General features: G+C 41.5%; 1 protein-coding gene and 1 long non-coding RNA gene across 7 annotated transcripts in view; one reads left to right on the top strand and one right to left on the bottom strand.

Moving 5' to 3' along the window:
• dlgap4b (discs, large (Drosophila) homolog-associated protein 4b) overlaps positions 1-20850 on the bottom strand; it is an 84167-nt gene that overhangs the window by 53034 nt on the left and 10283 nt on the right. For all 6 annotated transcript variants that reach the window (XM_037490333.2, XM_037490336.2, XM_037490335.2 and 3 more), the window contains exon 2: positions 1494-1554. The gene's annotated coding sequence lies outside the window, so the exon portion shown is untranslated. The remainder of the gene's footprint in view (positions 1-1493; positions 1555-20850) is intronic.
• Positions 17974-18643, top strand: LOC134132295 (uncharacterized). The gene is made up of 3 exons (XR_009956843.1): positions 17974-18055; positions 18291-18360; positions 18566-18643. It is a non-coding gene; the product is annotated as an uncharacterized LOC134132295 (long non-coding RNA).

Raw genomic sequence — 20850 nt, 5'->3', positions numbered from 1 at the left:
GTGTTGAATTTACATAATAGAAATGTTAACAGAAGTTAACAGTACTGTCTTGAATATCGGCGATCGACTAAATTAAATGTTGCTTCAAATCCTATGAGTTGCATTAGTATTAATGTACGCACACTGGAGTGTTCTCATCTGGCGATAAAAGCTGGTTGCGTTATGTAAATGAGTGCAGAAAGATGCATTGGTAAACAAAATATTAGCCGATTGATTAAATCATAGTAACGTTATTTTAAAAAAACAGTGATTGATTGATTGTATGAAAAGGTAGAGTCCATTAACCATTGCTACCCAGTTAATGGGTTCCTGCTTTCAGATACGTGCCCGTGTGCACGTCCTCCATACGGTGTAGTTTCACTTTGTAATATTGATCCGATCAATATTTTTAGGGATCAGCATTTGTTCAAAGGGTGTTTTTTTTAATTTTCTTACCCACGTGGTACAAGAAGTAAAGCTTTCAAACTATTAGGCTTTTGATTTTTTTCAGTGTGCGCTGACGAATGGGTCTCTGTCAACTACCAAAACCGAGCAAATCAGTGTAGCAAAAAAGTCACTAATGCAACAGTTGCAAAAAGGATATTGATTTGTTATATCAATAAAGGAGGTGCCATCAATGTCACAGCAAATCAAACAACAAGGTACACAGCGGTTGCTCCTCCCAGAACTTCATACCCTTTCCCAAATAGTAGTTAATTTGGCTGTTGCCTTTCCAACTTCCCTTTTACGTTGATGTGAATTGAACAATCACAGTCTCTAAAGTAAAATGGAAGATGATAAAGCGTTCTATGGCGGACTACACGTTAGGAATTTCCTGCTCCCTTGAAATGCCCCCCTGCTGCCCAGCATGAGGGGTTTTGCTCTTATGGCTGGTATTGCATAAGAGATTTAGGCCTTGAATGAAATTAATCCAGTGTGAAATCACAAGTCCAGAGATGTACTTCAGGGAAGCCCAGGAAGGACACTCGTGATGCTGAGCATCGCGGCTCCGATCCATCAGCGCTCATTGCTCTGAAGGCAACGCCGCGCATGCGTCTGCATGAGAACACATGCCCTTTCATCCACACAGCAACCCCACACTGGTAAACGTACTGTACTTGTGTTACATTCAAAGTATTTAACATCAAACATCAACAGTGACATTTCTGTTCACATCAGTTTGTAGCCTGAGCAAACTCAAGCCCCCAGAGTTTTATTAGTTTGCACAAAAGACCTGTCATATTTATTTTCAGTTTGAAAGCCTTCGGTCAAAACGCCTTGAGGATTAATCGTAGTTCAATCTAGACAAGGTCAAGGCTTGTTGTTTTTCTGCGGGTTCATTTCCCTTGGCGGTTCATCCAACAGCATCAAGCAGGGCCCCGTTTCATTAGCACTAGAGTCCAAAGTCCCAGTCGCAACCAGGCAGGAGACGCTAAGATGGGCGTTAAATGAAGAGGGACCTGTCTTTCTGGCCTGAGGGTTGGAGGAAAACAACAGGTATAAAAGTACTGTACCTTGTTGGAGGGGCAGAGGGGTGTCCTGTTAGAGCAGAGCCACCTCAGAGAAGAAGAAATGCTGTAACACAAACACAGAAAAAATATGCACACTTTAGGTATCTCACGTTGTGAAAAAAGGCTGCAAAAGTTGTAATGGTGGCTTTTGACTGGACAGCATTGTTTTGATATGTCAATAAGTACGGTGCTTTGTTATTGTTTTTTAATTGGTATCAAAACTGCTCACTATGACGTCTTTTTTAAATTTATTTGGAACATTTTTTAGAGGTTGGCAAAATGGCTTGTCTTCAGATAAGAAGCATTTCAATTAAAAACTACTGATTAGATTAGGGAAATGTTTCCTTAGGCACTAGCACTCCGGGAACCCGAATCACGAATCAGCAGAAAACATGTACCACCTGCGTAAGATCCTTATTGGATATTGTTCACCGACAGTATAAAGGCACAATGTACAGTAGAAACACGTGTCCCTCTGAGCTTTTGGATTGCGTTGGATGTTTCATACCCAGAGGTACCATTCAGAGACAAGTGCAGCACAGACAGACCTTCACTGAGGGAAGCTAATCCCTCAACAAGTCCAACCCTGGGAGGAGTTTTGTTTTATTTGACCTCCATACTCTGATTTTGATTTCATGGGTAAATACATTTTTAATTTAAGTGGCAGAAAGGTTTTAATAAACGTCTCTGGCTCAGTCGCCTGTTTATCTTTTCTTCTTCTTCCCAGAGGGGGAGCGTTAGCGTTGATATCTGGATGGTTATTGGACGTGTGCCAAAGAGCCCAGAGTGATCATCGAGTCTACCTGGCCTCACCCCGACCTCTGCCTGATTAGAGAAGCCGGGGGCTCCCCGGTGTCTGCAGGGCTCACGTGCAGGCTTAGTGGTCTGATCACATACACACTCAGCATCTTTCTGGGCTTTGTCACTGGGTTCATCCTTCATCAGTCCGGGGTCGGCTCTGTGGTCCGTTTGTACATGCCGCAATTAAGTCGGCTATTTGCATGCAGGTCAGTGGATTCACGTACCCACCTTGTGGCTGAACCAAATGCTATCGTGGTAGAACTTCAGTGCTATTACAACACCTTCTTTTATACGAGAAGGGCTCCAAAGAATCCAGCTAATAGACTGAGTATATATCTGAGCATTGCCTCTGGCACAATTGGCAGCCTGCAGCTATAATCGAATCATTCTGTTGTTTTCATGAGATTGGAGCAGTAATGAGGCCGATTTTCCCAAAGTGGTGTTACAAACAGGAAATAAACAAGACCAAGATGAACATCTTTGGGGGTAAAGACTTCCTCGCCACCACTGCTAGCGGAGCAGGATGTGCATGCATACATACACACTAGTAACTTGTCCTACCAGCATGCACACGAAGCACAGGAAGACAAAATGATTTCAACAGATGGCAAAAGGGCTAAAACGGCTTGCGGCTTTATGTACAAAAATGGTACAGAACAAGTGGGGACACTGACAGCGAGGCCATGTAAACTTGACACGAATGGGCTGCTCTAACGATTTGAAAATCCATCACTTTGTGTACTAAGTCCTTTCCAAATGCTTTGTTACGGTTTGATTGTTGCAGAAAAGAACGAGTTGGCTAGACTTTAGAGATTTGTAATGTACATTAAGTTGTTCTAGTTAAATATTAGGTGACATAACTAATTAGTTAACAGTCACATTAGCAGCTCATATTAGAATATTTTACAAAATGGAAAATAGTTTTAACATATTTGTTGGGCTTTGACCATATGTTTACTGAACTGAATATAAAGAGAACTGTTTTTTTGACTGCAGATGGCCCCCTTCAATTAAAAATCAACATATTGTAATGTGATTCTCTTTAAGCAGCACCGCATACACTCGATAGCCAATCCGGCATCGCTCCTTGCCTGTGTACACAGCTTTGATAGTTATCTGGAAATTTGTTCCCTTGCCAACCACTTGTGCTTTTAGGGTCATCTGAGGCGAGTTTGACTGCGAGCCCGTTTCGCCCACGTGTGAGCTAAACATTTCCTTGTGGCTCATGCTGCTGTGGTTTCTCGTGGTGTGAATGCAGCGGGGCCTCTGTAAGGCATCTTTAGCCCGCTGCATTAGCCTAGCTCTCCTGTGACACACTTTCTGCTGTGAGGCAGCCACTCTGAACCCGTTTCACTGCGGGCCACACGGCCTCACTGCTGCTCCTCGGTGCTCCTCTCTGTCATCGCCCGTTCATCTCTTCGCTTCGCTCTTTGTTAACCTGCCGACGTCTTTGTTTTTTCCACTCTGTCTAATTGCTTTCTCATCAGCCCTGCGTGTCCGTCTCTTTTTATCTGTCTCCTTTTGACTAACATTCGCAGACAATCACCCCGCCAAAATCAAACGCTGACTGACCGAGCTGCTTTGTAAATCAAGAAAAAACGTGTTTTTTTCACACTTTGTTAACAAAATGCATAATTGTAATTACTCCAAAGATATATGACTACACAAACAATGACATCATACTCCTCTTTCTCACACTCTATGACACAAGCGTGCACACTCTTCTGAATCAAATACTTGCAAGTTGTCCTTTGTAGCCTCAGGCAGTGCATCAATCCAATACTGCTACATGATCCACGTTGGATTTGGAGGCTTCACCCACTGTCACAGCCAGGGTGCCCAAAGGTAACCAATTACCAAGAACCAGGAGCACGGGGTGAAGCCTCCGATAAACCAAGCAGGCCTCAGTGTCTTGGGGAGCACTGTGGGTGAAGCTGGAGGATGACCCTTTGCGTCAGAGTGTGATTAAATTACAGGACGGTTGAGAGGACCGTAGATCTTGGATCGGCTTTTCTATTTACAAAATAAGTCAACAATTATATTCACACACATACAATGAACCTTTAAATCATTGGGAGGCAATCAGATCATACTAGAGGTTAGAGGTAAGTCAGTGTTTCCTCATCACCATTGCGGTCCGATGTCTTACTGGTCATTGTTACGGTGTAACTGGAGTCAACTCCAGGGGGAAATACTACAAGAGATTCACTGAAGTTTAGCTTTGCTCTGTGAGAACTACTTTCTTGATCTACTTTATGCTCCATTTCTTGCCCCCTATTACTTATCGCTGGCACACTTTACTTCTTGAACTAGTCCATCATGGCTAACAAATGTTAATGGTGATATACAAAAAGTTGTGCCAGGGTGAGCTGCGTGAATCATCCAAACATCATCATATCATAAAGGACACACATATTGTAGACCCCTCTCTGTAAAATCATTTATTCTGGGGGGGAAGTTAGTGACAGTTTGAGCTCCATGGTAACTATGACACCTTGGCAGAATAGATTCAGGCTGAGTGAATGGTCAATCCTACTAGTAGATCTCTTTCTCTCCCTGATTGCCCCAGGGAATCTCCTTGCTTTGGTTACGACCCCAACTGACTGCCATTGTGTCGACAGCTGTAGTCGTAGCAACAGTTGGCAAGTGCAGCTCTTTCACACTGAGACAAAGGGACAAGTGGGTGAAGAGAATGAAAGGGCAAGAGACTCTCTGTCATCAGCAGTCATGCATCTGCTGAACCGTATCCCAATCCGTCCATCTTTATATCCACCCTTTTGTGTCTTGCTCACTTTCCCTTCTGTATCCTCATCCGTCGCTCAATAGATGATTTATGGCTCAATGTTCTCCTCAAGTAAATGTTTCTTTATATTAATCAACGCGCAGATGGTTCCCATCGTTACAATTGTTTCTCTCTTCCTCTTCTGAGATTTACTGTCCAGTTCATCATGCACACACACACTGATAGGGCGACATTAACAATACGGGGATATCAAGTGGCCATCCATCCGAATACAATGCAGAACAGTTATCGTTTCACCAACTCTTTTAAGTCTTTTAAAAACCCATTTTCACTCACCCATGTGACCTATTCTTCATTTCTCCCTCCCCTCATCGCTCTATTTATTCTTTTATAACGCAGACTATCGTTTTCTCCCAATATCCATTCACCCGTCACCGTGTCCCGTCTCCATCCCTCACACGATCTATTGCTCTCCTGTATCATACCCAGTCTGTCTCCATCTCTGACTTTCTCCCCATTCTTCGGTCTCTCATTCAGCACCTCCCCCGGGGGCTCTGAACGGTCCGTGTATCCCCATGAGCGAGGCTGCTGAGGGAGTGTGAAATATTGATGGGCCCCGGGGCGAAGGCCACCTCTAGCCTCGTCTGCGGGGGGGTCAGGTAGAGTTGCGGCGGGTGAACTACAGTAGTTCGAGCAGGTATACGACAGCAGATGGAGGCGAGTGAAGCGAGTGCGTGTGTCCATGTGAAAACCATGTTACCCCAGGTGCCAGCTGGCTTCTTCACATGCATTTCAGAGATTTTCTGCCAGTTAATCTGTTTGGGGATGGAGTGAGTGGACCCTTGAGCTGGACTCGTTCCCTACAGCGTCCACTCAAACGTTTTTCTCCAAGATGAGCCTCAACACGACTAAAGGGTTTGCTTTGCACTCCTCGTTTATGCACCCCTCCCCCCCCATTCCTCCTGGTTTCTGCATATTTTCGGTTGTTTTTCCAGCATCTTTGTCCACCTCTCTTGACATCGCTCTCCCCTGAAGCAAAGCCCTTCATGTTCACTCTAATTAGCCACACTGCTTATATTTATATATCAAATGTATCTTCTCAATTCCATATTTTCCTCTCTGGGTGACTCAGAGAGAAAGATCTGTTTGACATTCCCTATCTGGTGAAGGTGACCTTGCCAAACAGACCCATAGGAATTGCCATGATGCTTATGTGGAGAGAGGGAAAGGGGGATGGGTATAGGGTAGAAATAAAGGGAAGAAGACAGGGAAAGCAAAAGTGAGAAAAGGCAGCTTCACAACAGAGCTTATATTCTGCACCCATGATTCATGGTCCCATCACTCTGGTTAAGATTACTATAATACTACCTTCCTTTATATTTCTCCCTCGGCTTTTCTCATTCTCGCTTCCTTAAACCTAAAGCAAATATGTAAAATCTTCTCTGATTCTATGGTGAGTGCTGACGAGGTCAAAGTGGAAATCTGAAACCCTCTACAATGTAAATGCAAGCTTTCCTGAACACCGTTAACAATTTACAAACAACACAGCATTGTTATATGGTTAAAAACACAATAACAAGGTAGGACACTGGAATCTATAAATAACATATTAAATAAAAACAGAAACCTAGTTAAAACATCCTCTTTAATCTTCATGTTACTCTGTCAGACGCTCCCTTTGAACCGGTTTTAAAGTGAAGGAAATGTGGATGTCTTCCTCCTTAATGATAGGGAGATGCTGTTGCAAACTTCATGAAGATCAAGATGAGGATGAAGAAAGTGCAGAGGTGGCACCGTCATCACATTATCCTCATTCCTGGAAAACGCTGAGCAGGTAAGTCATTGCATGTATCTAAAACACTACAGCTCAAACTAGATTGATCAGGCACTGGAGATTACATTATTAGAACAATGTGTTGTGCTTCCGTGTAATAGGAAGTCCTGAGATTATTTTGTCAGCCAAAGGATACGCAGTAATAAGAAAACAAGGTTTCTTCACCAGCACATTTTCTGGGCCTCAGTTGTTATGTTGAGGAGATGCAATCAGGCCTGCAATGCGTCACTCACACAGCCTTAGGCAGAAACATTCACTGCCTGTCAAAATTAGGGCAATGATGTGTAACATTTCATCATCAAAAACTTTTTACATTATTTGTCAGATTATTATGCCGATTTCAATACGGCGAGGGGGAGGTTGAGGCTCTCAGAGCTGCATGTGAAACCTACAGACCATATTCTGTAGGACACTAGCCTGCACACATCACAGCAGAGAAAGGATAACAGATGTAAAAGCACCTTCCCACAGCCCCCGAAAAAATGAATAAATAAGTAAAGGCTTGAATTCATTTAGAGTAAATTATTAAAGACCTCCTATGGCTGCGTCTCTCCAGGATTCCCTCAGGTACGGAGTCACTTGTAAAGTGTGCAAACTGCAGCGTTTCAGCCAAGAATGTTCAAGAGAGTCTTTGCCTTCGATTCATAGTAGATCACAGATAATGTAATCAAACCAAAATCACACTATGGACAATTACCCCTTTCTACCAGCTGTTTGAGGCATTAACATTCAATCTCTAACCTTATGGTCGTAATGTTCATTTAGCTTCAACTCTCTCTGCAAAACATAATTAGTACATTTTCGGAAAAGACCCGCCGCGTGTCTTTTCCCATATCCCTTCTCTTAACCACTGAAAGTTGTTGGATGTGTAGGCGCCACAAACGCTCCACTATGTTTACCAGCTGGCCACCAACTGAGGCCGCTGTTCAGTTCTTTGAAGGCAAAGTGCAGCGGGTCCGTCGGCTTGTTTGATGCCGCCTGCTGTGAGTGACTGGAGACAAAACTGAACCGAAGCAGTAAAGTTTCAAGCTGTCTGATCAAAACAGCCTCTTCACATTCACACACACTAATTTGAGTCAGAGTGAATCTAAATATATATCGTCCGGTGCAGCTTTATAAAACTGAGGGCTTACTCATCGCTGCGTATCCACATGTACATGCTTTAAAGATGTCTGGCCTGTCTCACTGTTGAATGGGAGCAGTGTGGCTGAGACAGAAAGGGTTAGGCCTATTATTTTCTAACAGCTAACTGTGGAGGACTCTGTATCTCTGCTCCATCACTGATAAGGAGCATCAGGGCAAAACGGACAGTTTGAAGCAGTGTTGTTGATCCCTGAACACTGTGGATGCTGTAAGGATTTGTTCACAAGGAAAGAAAAATGGAGACATAATGTTTTACATACAAATGAAAAAATGATTCATATATTTAAAAAATGACTTTGTTTGAAAAATTGCTGATCGCAAGCAGTTCTTTTTGTATGCTGTGATGTCCTGAGAGGTTTGGGTCCTCAATGGGAGGTACATTCCCACCCAATGGTTGCAAGAACTACAACTCCCAGAGGCAGCAAGGCCGCCTGGGAAAAGGCAGCTGCCCAGCTGAGAGAAATGAAGCTGATTGCCCTGACGAAAGCTCGGGGTTCTGGAAGAGCAGAAAAGGGGTGGGAACGAGAATCGTGAAAAAGAGAGATTGATGTTGATTTTTGGTAGCGACGGCTTGTTGTCGGATTTACGGTATGTACGACACAATAGTGTTGGATATACATAACACACAGAACATTTTACAGTAGATATAGTAATGAAAAAAATTAAAAGAATAAGATAATGATACACATACACAGATGACCCTCCTTTTGGTTTGACTTGGAGCTAATGGGTATTTGGACAGGTGTGTTAGCTATGCAAACACAAAGCAAACTAAATCAGCAAAAAAAAGCACAAACCTCTGCCTTTTAAACTAAATGCAAGGCACATTTAAATTACATAGACTTAGCTTCACAAACTCTTACTGTTATAGGATTCTGATAAGTCTCTGTCTGCCTGCAAATGCTTTCAGTCGGCAAAACGAAGAAAGAAAAGCTAAGAAAAGCAAAGAAAAGTCCCTTTTTCAACCACATTTCCTGCCCTCCTGTCGGCTGCCACTGATGTCACCGCTTACATTCTCAGCAACATGTTCCCGTCCACAATTACCCATAAATACACGTCATACGTCACCAAATTTATTCCAAACTTTAATGACCTACATGAAGTTGACCCCCAGGCTAACATGGCAGCCACACTGCAGCAGTAGTGTTTTCATGAGCTGAACGAGCCTCAGTGGTCCTCTCACTGACCTCTGAGCTCAGATACCTTTTCTGGTCAGCTTGAATGCAACATTTGCTAGCATCTGGTGTGCTGCATTCGCACACTTAAGAGCATAAGTAGACAAAAGAGAGTGAATGAGGTCAGGATTATCAAACGAATGGATTTTGGGAATTTGTGGAGTGCGCTTAAACCATCTAAATAAAACAACCTTTGCTATTTTTAGCGGCGTCAACAATTTCACATGTTTGACATTTCAAATGTTCCAGACATCATAGAAAGAGCTACACAATCGAGCAATGTTTATCCACCAAATGATGGAGCCCCCTCTCAACAATCTCGGATTCATCACAGACCTGCAGCAATGCACTTTGCACATTAATGGTTACTGGGGCTGAGATGCTTTTGTCACCGAGACAAACAGTCAACACTCAAGTCTCACGGGCATTTTTGAAAGGCCAAAGGATGAACAGATCTGATATTGTGAGATTGCTGCACATGCATTGGAGTGTGCCATTAGAATAAAACAGCTTTATTTTTTATTTTTTTTAAATCAAGTGATTACTGGACGAATGCAAATGCTAACACAATGTTTATTATTTATCAAACAGTTTATCAAGAACTGTGTTTTTGTGTGTAGACTAATTTAGCCATTATGCCATTAAGGCTTTCCAGCACATCTGTGCCTGGTCTTAGACATTTCTGAGACCCATCTCCTGTACACAATTCTACATTAAGTCTTAAATCAGTGCTGCAACTGAAGTGAGCTATTAACTCCAGGCATGTGCAACCTCTGAAGGATTAAACGCCAATCCTTCTTAAATCTTCCCTCGTTGTGAAAACTGTAACGCGAGCTCTTGCAGGGATACTGTTGGTGCAGCGCAAACATTTATAATAATGCGAAGAGGCACTGTCAGGACCCCGTCACCACCAACTATCAACGGCATATCTGCACCAGCTCGCTCTACCCTTGGGTTCAAATGTCAGACTGTCACAGCGATTTGCTAATCCTGTTACAGATGTCCCGCTGAGAACATGAGTGCTTCCACTTCTGTTGTCATGTGGAGTTTGGTTTAAGTGTTACTTTTTTGTAACAATTCCTCCTCCAATCGTTTTTTACATGAGAAGAAGCTGATCTACTGTAAGAGATCAAATAGACAAGACAAACATGGAATGTAAATTGTAGGTAAGCTTCAATCCAAAATGTTGCATGGCTCTTCCTTTATTGGTTGCATATTGACCACAAATGTCCCCAGGTGTAGAAGTGCATTTCAGCTAAGATTATTTGTGTGAACATGGTGGTAGGAGAGAGTTGAGTCATAACTATTGCAGCATCGTGGTTGAGGAAGTCTTTTTTGTAAGGCTGTCACTCATGATTATACACCGCTCCGAGTTGATGCAATGCCACCCACTCCAGATCAAGGCCATAGATCTGAAACTGAAGAAATAATGCTGAAGTGTCCCTGAGCAAGACACCCGACCCCTAATTGCTCCCCAGGTAAGAGTGTAATGCATGGGTTAAAATGCAATGTAAGTCGCTTTGGATAAAAGCGTCAGCTAAATGAAATGTAAAGTAATATAACAATCTGCAAATAAAAACTATACGACCTCAAATATAAAAACATATGAAAGTGCAAAATGAAAATAAACATTGTACTCAATTTCAAAACTGAATGAATGCATTTAATCTTTCGCATATTTAGCTTTGATGTCCACAGGTACGGCAGCTTATGCCAGATTATGATTGCAGAGGAAACACTGAGTCAAATCAGTATCAACTGTTTGAATATCATTTTCTCAATCATCCCCTTATTGTCAATATGGAACGCTAGAGCAGCAGAGCTGAAATAACGCATAGAAGAACCATTTTCAGACTCTCGTTTTGGGGGACAATTGTTGGAATGAGACAGACACAAATCAAGCCGATGTAAGAATCCGCAGTTTGTCCATGAGACACATCATCAGTGTCCTGGTCTCGCTGGGAGTCGACACAATGAGAACATTCAGTCTTGTTGAACCCTACCGGATACCGAAGACCAGGTGGAGCTAGCACAGGAGCGAAATACGATCGTTCCTTGTGTTGTCCGGATAAGGTCCAGGTCATTAAATAGGTCAAAAACAAGGACAGTGGCAGCTGGGGGGCAGCGGGAGGGGGGGGGGGGGGGTGTTCAGGGAGAAAGGAGAGAGCAGAGGCAGACAAGCAGAGAGAGTACGGACGGAGCAAAGCAGGAATGAGGCAATAGCATTAAAAGAGGCAGAAGCTGACCCTGTAGCCCCTGGCATTAGCTTGTTTCAAAAAAGGAGCATAGATTTCATCAAATCATAGCTTTCCACTTCAAAATAATCCACATTTGATAGCTTCTAATCCGCCAAATTGGGACAGGCAGGTCAAAAGCTTAACAGGCCGACACATATGGATGTACTCCATGCATCCATCCAAGTGCATTTGTAAACAATCAAGTGCGCATCTCTTGCTCTGTCCTTGCTCTCTCAACCACAATTTAACTTACGCACGCACACAAGCACACTCCGGCAGAGTCCGTCCATCATCGCGAGGTTACAAGTTCACCATCACCATCATCATCTCATAGTTCTTTCCATTTTCTCCTCCTAACAAAACCTGTCCCCCTGTCAGGGCCACAGATTAATGAGACTACAGTTTCCTCCTCAAGTCATTTTTACCGACGCAGCATTGAAATAGCCCGGCTATATTTGGCCCCCGAGTGAATGTTCGTGCACATCCGTATGTGTGAATGCAGTGACCATGTGGGCCAACTTCCAAGACGGCCGTCCACTGCACACCACAGCTTCGCTTGGACCAAACGGATGCAGCACTTCGAAGCAGTTGTTGTCTCTTGGCCAGAAGAAGTGTCCTCTTCACTGAATTTAAAGGGATGCTCGGATCAATCACGATACCAGACGGATGAGCTCGGTACGCCAACCACGTAACACAGATAATCAATACGTAGAGCTGCACTCACAACAGCACACACAGGCTCTTGTGAGCAAGATTAACTATGAAATCGGGGCACAATCAAGCTATTACAGTAAAATCTTTAAACGTGTAAGTCAATTTCTAATGAGTCTAATTAAAACTCAGCACAGCGAGGAGTGGCGAATGCTGTGTTGTTGATCCCTGAACACTGGATGCTGTAAGGATTTGTTCACAGTGAAGGTGGTTTGTTTGGCACCACGTAAAGGCAAAAAACAATTACTCATTAGTTAAGATAAGCAATATTTAAGATTTAATGAGTGACAATGCAACAATAAATAATCCAGCCCAAAAACTACTGAAGTGAACTACTTGAAAAAACTGCTGAAAGGTTGACGACACAGTTTGGTTTAACGTACATAACACAGACCATTCACAACAGAAATAGTGGTGCAAAGCACTGTGTCTATTCTCTTCTATGCAGGACTTTAATAATCTTCATCCACTCATCGTCTTCATCTCTAAGCATCATTTATATTTCCACTTCTCCTCATCAGAGCCCCATTCCTATTTCCACTGACAGCCATAAGAGCAATTAGGTCATCAGTTTGCCTATTTAGAGCGTGAAGACCTCAGCCTGGATTTGATATGTCATTTAAAAAGAAATTGTGCAGATTTCCAACCGCTGGTTTTTTCCGAGTTATGTATAAAGTGTGAACTGCAGCCGGTATCAACATCTCTAGGGCGCATCTGTAAAATCTGCAGCTTCTACATGATTGATTATTTTTCCCAACCAAGGCAAGGTTATTAGAGCTGTCTGGGTGCAGTAGAGTAAGAGTACACTGTAAAAAATCGCTGTGATATTTACAGTTATTTACGGTGTTTGTGAGCAGTAAGCTACTGTAAAACAATATCACAGTAATTTACTGGATATTCAGTGAGCGATTACAGTAGCCAAAAAGGTACTGTAGTAAATCACAGTAAGTAAGAATTACTGTTGTAAATCACAGAAACACATTGCGTACTGTATAAAACACAGCAAATAAAAAGGTCCTCTAGAATAACACAGTAGCCAAAAAGGTACTGTAGTAAATCACAGTAAGTAAGAATTACTGTTGTAAATCACAGCAACACATTGCGTACTGTATAAAACACAGCAAATAAAAAAGTACTCTAGAATAACACAGTAGCCAAAAAGGTACTGTAGTAAATCACAGTAAGTAAGAATTACTGTTGTAAATCACAGCAACACATTACGTACTGTATAATATCAAATTAACTATTTGTGTACTGTAAAAAAACACAGTAACCAAATAGTCACAGTCATTAAAAATGTGAGAAACACAGTTACCTAAAAATTACTGTAGAAAGTCAGAACACCAAGTAGTGTACTGTGTATTTATTTATTTAACATATGATGGTATTTCTTTACAAATTTCACCATATATACCACATTATGCAAGTAGGTAAGTTTAGATGGTAAAGCTCTCAACTGCAACTTCATTGAATCAAGACGATTGTTAGAACTTGAGGTGGAGTATTCGTTTGCACTCGTTTCCTCTCTTTTTGACACAGCTGCGCTCATTCTGAGTGATTTCAATGGATAGGATGGTCGTACAGCTCAGCACAACAGTACTGGAGTGGAAAAACAAGTTACCCTGCACAACTAGCGTACTAAATTGAGTTACGGGATTTGTGCTGGTTAAATCTTCTGGTTAAATTTTCATGCCACTTTTTTTAACAAATAACGAGTGGGAGAACATTGAAGGACTGGATCTGAAAAGACAAGATATTTGCCTGTAAGTTAAATGCTTTCCTGAACATGCTCTGTCCTGACTAAATCTAGCGTTAATAATCAGTTCAGTAATTTATTTGTGTTTTTTGTTAGCAAAAATGTTTTTTACTTCCAACCGTTTCTAAATTGTGTTTGCCTTTAGCAATCTTCTGTTAACTTGTCCAAATGCCATACTCATGTAAGGTTTGTAAATTCAGTGCAGCATCAATTTCTGCATTCATTTTACATGTTAAAATTCACAGGAATCTAGCAAATAATAGATTTCCGTGTGGAGATGCAGAATGTCCAACTGCTTTTGCAACAGTCAGTGCAATTAAAAAGCACATGTATCGATTCCATGGGCACACAGTCAATGGTAAACCAGTGAGAAAAACACAAGTGGAAAATGATGCTTTGGAATGCCAAATTGAGGGTTGCGGTTACGTGTCAGTGAACATTTCAACCCTGTGTGAGCATCTTAAGCTCCACATCAAAGATGGGAATCAAGTGAGGTGCCCCTATAAGAACTGTTTGAATATATTTAATGTCTGTTCATCCTTCTCCTCGCACTTGACCCGTAAACATAAAACAAAATCTCCCTGCAACTTAAGTACTGCCACTGTTGGCTCATTAAATGGTGAAGTGAGCCAAGCGTCTCATAGATTATTGGATGGTGATGAAAATGATAGAATGGAGGAATTGAATGATGGAAATGATAACGCAAGTAATCAAGTAGATGAGAATGACTTCATGAACAGTCTTGCGTTATTTTATCTCAAAATGCAGGCTAAAATGCTTCTACCAGCCAGTGTTATTCAGAAGTTAATTGTAGAGTTCCAGGAAGTACACAGTTACAGCACAGCCCATCTTTTGTCTAAATTGCATGAAGACTTAACAATGCTAAATGTGCCTGAGAATGATATAAAAGATCTTATTGATAAACTCCTAAAAAATGACCTCCTGAAAATGTGCAATGAGGGTGTACTTCGAAGTGACCAAACGCGAAAAACTCTCTTCAAGAGTAAATTCAACTATGTTGAGCCAACCACAATGTACCTGGGTATTGATGCTAATGGAAAAGAGAGATTTTGCCAGTATGTTTCCATTAAAGATACACTGAAGGCACTACTTGGTCAGAATGTAGTTCAAGACCAATATCTCCAAGCAAAATCTGACACAGCACCATCTCCTGGAGTGTTGGAAGACCTAAGAGATGGTAAAAACCTCAAAAACAATAAATTGTTACAGGAATCCCCATCTTCGATATCAATAATCTTGTATCAAGATTCATTTGAGGTTGCCAACCCCCTTGGATCTGGAAGAAAGAAACACAAGATCTTAGCTGTTTATATGACCCTGGCGGAGATTGCAGCACACAACAGGTCTTCCATTGATCCAATGCAGCTAGTCCTTTTATGCAGGGAAGAGGACTTCAAATTCTTTGGCCAAGAAAAGATCTTCTTTAATCTAATTAATGACTTAAAAGAAATGGAAGAAACCGGAATTCATGGCCCTGATGGGAACATTGTCAAGGCCACTGTAGTTGCTATAACTGGGGACAATCTAGGGTCCCACTGCATTGGAGGTTTTACGGAGAACTTTAGTAAAAGCAAATATTTTTGCAGGTATTGCCTAATAGACCGTGATACCTTCAAGCAAACACCTACAAAATCAGGCCCTGTCAGATCTGTAGAAACTTACAACACCTTGGTGAGACAAGCGTCATTAAATCAGGAAATGACTGGTGGGGTTAAGTTTGACTCAGTTTTCAATCAGCTGAAGTATTATCATGTTTGCCAGCCTGGCCTCCCTCCCTGTTTGGGTCATGACCTGTTTGAAGGAATTGTTTCTGTTGATCTTGCTCTATACATCAAGCACTTGGTGACAGTTGAGAAAAGGTTCACCTATTGCCAGCTAAAAAGGATCATTTCAAACTTTCCATTCAAAGGCAGTGATGCTAACAACAAACCATGTGAGGTTAGCCCGAATGGGGAAAAGCTGGGTGGGCATGCTGCTCAAAACTGGTGCCTCTTGCGTCTCCTTCCTGTAATGATTGGGGACAGGATCAAAACTGCACCTGAAGGTGATGTTTGGGAGTTATTGCTAAAGCTAAGGGAGGTTGTTGATCTGATCTGTGCACCCAAGATCCATACCAACCAAGTGGCATATCTCAAGATTCTTATTGAGGAATACCTCCATCAAAGAAGCACTTTGTTTCCAGGAAAGTTGCTAAAAGCCAAACACCACTACCTTGTGCACTACCCTGAGCTCATCCTTCATTTTGGTCCACTTATTAGATTGTGGACATTGCGCTTTGAAAGCAAGCACAGCTATTTTAAGCAGTGTGCTAGGAAACTGCATAACTTTAAAAACCTCTGCAGTACTTTAGCTGAAAGACACCAGTTGCTACAAGCATATTTACACTCCGGCAGCTTGTTTCCTCCATTGCTTCAAATAGGGGAAGCAACTAAGTTTGATGACCAACTATACCAGATTGGCATTCAGAGGGCTGTCAGGCTCAAAGACCTTCGTCCAGAAGACACTATTGAAACACCATCTGTAACATTTAAAGGTACACTGTACAAAAGAGGCATGGCAGTTGTAGTGTCCCAAAATGATATTGGCTACACCTTTGGAAAAATTGTGCTCATCCTGATCAATCAGTCGAGTGTGCATTTTGTTCTAGAGCTGTATCGTTCAGTGCCTGTGGATCTTGGTGTGTACTGTCTACAAATCCCTAATTCTGCTCATTATGAGTGTCTGACCATTCAGAGTCTTGCTGATTACTACCCATTGAATGAATACAATAACTTTGGTCTTCACTTGATTGCTCTTCACCATTCTGTGTGTTACATGTAAAAGACGAATAAATGGATTCAATTGAGAATGTGATAAAGGCAGTGCTGCCACAACTAGATGGTGAGAGACTGAAGGCGGTTGTTGTTGAGTTGGTGTCCAAGTTTGGAGTGGAAACACCAGATGATCTTCAGTTCATCACGGAGGGAGACATTGGACATCTTCTAACACCGATTCAGTGCAGAAAAATCATTAATGGCTGCAAAAGGGGTAAGCATTTCGATGTAGTGGCTTATTTTGCTCTGCTATGTATGTACATGTTTAAGTTGTTTGTTGCTCAAATGATTCCAATAAGCTTGCAGCATAGTTGCAAATATTCTTCTCGCTTTTGTTTTTGTATCCAGATCAAACAACATCAACCATGGCCAAATCTTTACCTGAGACCGAAAATAGTGCTTCCTCCAGCATTTCGTATTTTACCAGTTCACAGGAGAACAGCATTTGGTTGGACACTTTTGTGGTGCCATGGGACAAAATGAGGCCCACTCTCAGAAGAGCCATCGACAATAATAATAGACCAGAGGTAGAAGATCGCAGACACATGGTGAAAGTCATCGTCGATTCCATGAGAGAACACTGCTTGAACCCCACAAGAAAAGACTGCACAGCAGTAGCAAAAGGTATAACCCAGAAATATCCTGTGAGCTTTTTAGATAAAACTGATGAGGGAGAAATAATTGGATGCGGATACTTCAGTTTACTGAATCAGCTCAAGACCAGAGTTGAGTATGTCAACAGAGGCAACACCCTCTCCCGTCTCAGGAAGCCCAGGTGCTCTCAGACCAGTGATGATGACCAGCCGGCAGTTGCCAAATGTGCCAGAATTGATAGTTATGGGTGTGTTAGCTGGCAGCCACAGGAGAACCCAGAGGGAGAAACATCAGCCTCACTTGAAGAAAAGAGGAAAGAAATGGTGGAAATATTCAATCAAGAGGGGCTAAGAGCAAGTGAGAGAGGGAGAGTAGAGGAGCTAATGGCAATCACATATATAAAACAAAGAGAAGACATAAATGCAAGCCCATCCCCCACTATTCTGGACTTAAGCAAGCGGTGGCCATTTTTCCAGTCTTGGAAGTTTTTACTTTCCCACTTCACCACTCTCACTGGTGTTGAACTGTACACCAGACTGAATGAAGATTTGGACAAAAAGGGGAAGAGGCTCCTGGAGTTCTTCAGTGGTCAGATGATGAAGTGGAGTAAGGACATTAAAACTGTTCTTAAAGAAGCCTTGAAGGAGGATAGAAAGGGCACGGATGGTCTTGCCGCGATGCTGGTCATGATGGCATATTTCAAGGAAGCAGACGATGGCCTTTTTGTCCTAGCTGATGTAAGTTTTCATATGTATATGTAATTTTTTACCTGCTTACAATTCATTTTTTTTGTCTTGTACAGTAGGCCAAAATAGGGAGAAATCTGGGGTCTATGCAATGTAGTAAATCATTTTTTGGTATACACGATTGCATCGTTCTGCACGTTCATGAACTGTACATTACATTTTTTTATTTATTGCTTGTTGGCCATAATTAAAACCTAAACTAAATTCTAGATTGAAATATTTGCAGGCAACAACGACGCCTGCTGATGCCGAGATGGAATGCTCACTTCCCACCACCCCGAGGCTCATTGTGTTAGGTAAAACTCTTATTAAATAAAATGTCTGAGAAAGATAAATACAATTAGGTAGACATACATAATATACAGATAACTCTTAAATAGTACAAATTTAATGATTCATTGGGTCTTATTTTCAATTACACACAGGATAAAAATTTAGAAGAATGTAAACCTTATTGAAACACCGTCAGACATATTGAATTTCTTGTTTTGTTTTTTGCAGGAGAAACCGCATGGTCTGCGAACCGGTGGATGCTGTCGATAGAAGGCCGTATTGTGATCGCACATTCACCACCCATACCAGATTTCCCAACTGCCCTCGCTGTCTTGTTCGCCAGTTTTTACGTCTTCAACATAGAGTATCAGGCGGAAGCCGCCACAACGCTGGAATTTGTTCAGAGGTATCTAAATTAGTATTACGTATCAAGTATTGGAGTACAAAAATGAGGGGGGGAAAACTAGTAACATTGGACACTCACACATTCATGCACATCAAGGCTATTGGCAGGACTCTGGTTGACACGACCGTGTATTTCTGGGAGTATCAGATACTGTATGCATGAGTTAGACAGTAATTTCTGTGAGGGCCACCAGGTAATTTGGCCAGTTCTTAAGCCTTAAACATATAAGGCTGTAAAAAATGTCTTTTGTGTCTGTTTTGTATAACAGACTTTCACATGAAATGCAGGTCTCAAAACTGGCTCATTCCAAATATTAACATCCTTTTTCCTTTATTAGGTTCCTTGTCAGGATCAACCCAGACTCCAGCAAATGTGGTGCCAAATTCAAAAAGAGCGGGGAAACCGGAAGACTGGTTAAACGCAAAAGCTCAGGCATGAACCAACGCGTCCTATCATTCATGAGGGACTTCTCCATGTTCAACCTGCTAAATGATTAGATGGAGGTGAGGCTTGTATAATGATCTTGCCTTTAAATTAAGGAGTTAACTGTTTCTTTATTTATACATGAAGAGGTTCCTATTTGTTTTGTTTTTTTTATTTGATTTTTTTTATTATTTCTTTCAATGTTAATGTTCATGTTAAATGTGATATTAGCCTCCACAATAATTTGATTAGCTAAAATTGTTTTTGTTAAATTTGCCTCCAAAATGTGGATGGAAAATTTCATTTGCAAATAAACCTGCATGGAGTGAAGAAATTTCAATGTCTGTGGGTCTTCGTTACTAAGTTCCTGATAGTTGGATCGAGTGGTGTCTAGTCCGATATAGAACCAGCCGTTATTGTATTGAATACTGAATTTTATTCTGCAGCTGAAACGGTGTTACCATAAAAGAGACCGTACCACTTATTTTACAGGTCAAACTCTAACCCGTGAACAAAATTACACTACTTGGAGATGGGATTTATATTGCGATTTCAAACACAATTACTATTACAAGAAATATCTTGGTACATTTTTAATTTGTTTCACAATCAAAAAGCTATTCAAAAATACATTAGTAACAATTACGATATTATACTGTGATTCATTTTACAGTGAGTTACTTGTCACTAGCTGCCAGTTGATAACTGGGATTCTTTTCACAGTAGTATATTGTGATTCATTTTACAGTGAGTTACTTGTCACTAGCTGCCAGTTGATAACTGTGATTCTTTTCACAGTAGTATATTGTGATTCATTTTACAGTTAGTTACTTGTCACTAGCTGCCAGTTGATAACTGTGATTCTTTTCACAGTAGTATATTGTGATTCATTTTACAGTGAGTTACTTGTCACTAGCTGCCAGTTGATAACTGTGATTCTTTTCACAGTAGTATATTGTGATTCATTTTACAGTGAGTTACTTGTCACTAGCTGCCAGTTAATAACTGTGAATTTCACAGTTCGTTCGTTACAGTGTAGTAAAAATACCTTAAAGCAAAAGTTTTATAGATGCATTTTTTAGTATACGTGCAAAAATAGTTCATTAATTTACATTTCATGTACTTAGTTTTTTTTATAGGAGTCCAACAGCAAAATTACAACTAGTGCCAATACATCACCAATCCCTCCTGGTGCATGCAGGCACAGCTTGCATGGCCGCAATTCTTAAAAAGCTGGCGAAGAACAGAACAGCCATAAGTCGCACAAGGCAACATGGATGCAAAGCTTTATACACAGAAGCTTCAACCGAAGTCTTATCCAGGTGGTGTCTCGGGATGTTGTACTTCTGAAGAGGTCGAGTGAGGTTTTGCATCAGATATGCATGGTCTCATGTGGCCGACTAACGGTCCCCGGACGTGCGGAGCGTCCTGCATTTGTGAATGTCAACCATCTTCTACACACACAGTCGGTGTCCAGATGGGACCCCAGTTTAAGACGCATGTATTTCTTTCAATGTCAGGAAGTGGGAATTCTGACCTTGGTCAAATGACAGGTCCTGAAAATATTAAAGAAGTCACAGGGTCAACTAAAGCGCCAAGCCTAGCAGACTGGGGGAGCTTTTTGTTTGGGTCATTTTCTCTTGAAACAGCTGGAGTGACATAATTGACAAATCATCATTTTAAG

Source organism: Pungitius pungitius, chromosome 8 (assembly GCF_949316345.1).
Source record: "Pungitius pungitius chromosome 8, fPunPun2.1, whole genome shotgun sequence".
Taxonomy (NCBI): Eukaryota; Metazoa; Chordata; class Actinopteri; order Perciformes; family Gasterosteidae; genus Pungitius; species Pungitius pungitius.
Note: the sequence above shows the minus strand (reverse complement) of the source record. Positions and strands in the feature narration are given on the sequence as shown.